The sequence below is a fragment of the Oncorhynchus clarkii genome, chromosome 18, assembly GCF_045791955.1.
Source record: "Oncorhynchus clarkii lewisi isolate Uvic-CL-2024 chromosome 18, UVic_Ocla_1.0, whole genome shotgun sequence".
NCBI classification, from domain to species: domain Eukaryota; kingdom Metazoa; phylum Chordata; class Actinopteri; order Salmoniformes; family Salmonidae; genus Oncorhynchus; species Oncorhynchus clarkii.
Genome location: NC_092164.1, coordinates 58,833,665 through 58,835,151, shown reverse-complemented (window position 1 = coordinate 58,835,151; position 1,487 = coordinate 58,833,665).

The window sequence follows — 1,487 nt, the reverse complement described above, 5'->3', positions numbered from 1 at the left end:
ATTTGGCCGTACGCACTACGCTCTGTGGTGCCTTGCGGTCGGAGGCCGAGCAGTTGCCATACCAGGTGGTGATGCAAACAGTCAGGATGCTCTCGATGGTACAGCTGTAGAACTTTTTGAGGATCTGAGAATGTCAAATCTTTGCAGTATCCTGAGGGGGAATAGGCGTTCTCGTGCCCTCTTCACAACTGTCTTGGTATGTTAGGACCATGACAGTTCATTGGTGATGTGGACACCAAGGAACTTGAAGCTCTCAACCTGTTCAACTACAGCCCCGTCAGTGAGAATGGGGGCGTGCTCGGCCCTCCATTTCCTGAAGTCCACGATCATCTCCTTTGTCTTGATGTTGAGGGAGGAGTTGTTATCCTTGCACCACACGGCCAGGTCTCTGACCTCCTCCCTATAGGCTGTCTCATTGTTGTTGGTGATCAGGCCTACCACTGTTGTGTCGACTGCAAACTTAATGATGGTGTCGGAGTCGTGCCTGGCCATGCAGTCATGGGAGGGGCCTGAGCACGCACTCCTGAGGGGCCCCCGTGTTGAGGCTCAGCGTGGCAGATGTGTTGTTACCTACCCACACCACCTGGGGGCGGCCTTCAGAGTGTCCAGGATCCAGTTGCAGATGGAGGTGTTTAGTCCCAGGGTCCTTAGCTTAGTGATGAGCTTTTGAGGACACTATGGTGGTCAACGCTGAGCTGTAGTCAATGAATAGCATTTTTGTCCAGGTGGGAAAAGGCAGTGTGGAGTGCAATAGAGATTGCATCATCTGTGGATCTGTTGGGCGCTATGCAAATTAAGTGGGGCTAGGGTTTCTAGGATAATGTTGTTGATGTGAGTCATGACCAGCCTTTCAATGCACTTCACGGCTACAGACGTGAGTGCTAAGGTCGGTAGTCATTTAGGCAGGTTTCCTTGGTGTTATTGTCACAGGGACTATGGTGGTCTGCTTGAAACATGTTGGTATTACAGACTGGGTCAGGGACAGGTTGAAGATGTCAGTGAGGACACTTGCCAGTTGGTCAGTGCATGCTCGGAGTACACGTCCTGGTAATTCGTCTAACTCTGCGGCCTTGTGAATGTTTAAAGGTGTTACTCACATCGGCTACGGAGAGCGCGAAGGAACAGGGAATGTGAATTATTATGTGGATTATAATTAATGGACATTTTTGTAGGAGTTGATACATTTTTTTGTCAGGGAAAGTCTATTTTCAAAGTGGAAATTACAAACTTAAGCATTTTTAAACCTCAAATACACTGCAGGTTTTAAGTTCTCCTGCGACAGGGTGATCAAATTAAGATCCTCCATCTGTGCGTATATGTGAACATGTATATTGTGTGTGCGTGAGCATTTGTGTGTTCATGCGTGTATATGCGTCTGTCAAACTGTCTGTGTGTCCACAGTATGTCTGTGTGGTTGTAGAGACAAAACCAATCCCATCTGGCTTGTCTTGCTGAATAGTTTGGTGACAGAGCAGTTAGGCCTGAGC